A 994-nucleotide genomic window follows, 5' to 3' on the forward strand; every position below is an offset into this window, starting at 1 on the left:
ATAATATATTTAATTATTTTAATAATTAATTATTTAACTAAAAAATATATAAATATAAAAAATACATAATAACTAATTTTTTTAGTGTATATATAATATTTTTAATGAGATTAAACCACAAATAGAAAAAAACTTTTGTGGGTTTAGTGTAGGATCACATTAACATTCTAAGATAATATACATATTAAAAATTCAAATTAAATACTAAAATTGAAAAAACAACAAAACAGGTATCAACACCATACACTAATAAAGATGTTAAAGAAATATTTTGCTTTTCTTTGTAGGAATGTAATTGACATCTACTTTGCTTACACCTTTAGCCGTTGAAATAAATGAAGGGTTTATTAAAATTAACAAATGGAATAACACCGATTTATCAAATCTGATGATTTATTCTCACTCCAAACAATTCCTTACTTATATAAAAAAGATTTTAAACAAGTTTTGAATATGATGAGTACTTTTTTATTGATTTTTAAACATCTTATTAGTAGAGAAGACAATTAATTTTTTATTGATTTCTAGGTTAGTTTAAATATAATTTAATTTCTTTTTATATTATAAATCTATTTATAATCAAACCGAGGATTATTCTGTGACAGGACATGTGATTAAGGGTAGATAAACAGTTGATTAATAATTTCTATTTCTAGAACGTGTCATGAGATGAACTAATGGTGTATGCAAATTATTAAAAAGTTTTAGATATTCATAAAAAAATGTAAAAGTAAGTGTAACATATATTTCAGAATTGAAAGTGATGTACTTATCTCAATTAAGTCATTTTATAATATTAATTTATCATATAAGGCGGCATAAGGAAAAAAACAAGTTGAATACTTGATAGATATAATCACTATTTTGAAAAGAATGATTTTTGACTTTTCCTTTCTCTAGATAAAGCTTGACTATCAAATGCTAAAATATAATTAAAAAAGGAAAAATGATTGAGAGATGCGTTCTTTATTCCAATATATCTCTCAAGTTAAAT

This window comes from Arachis ipaensis, chromosome B07 (genome assembly GCF_000816755.2).
Source record: "Arachis ipaensis cultivar K30076 chromosome B07, Araip1.1, whole genome shotgun sequence".
Classification (NCBI taxonomy): Eukaryota; Viridiplantae; Streptophyta; class Magnoliopsida; order Fabales; family Fabaceae; genus Arachis; species Arachis ipaensis.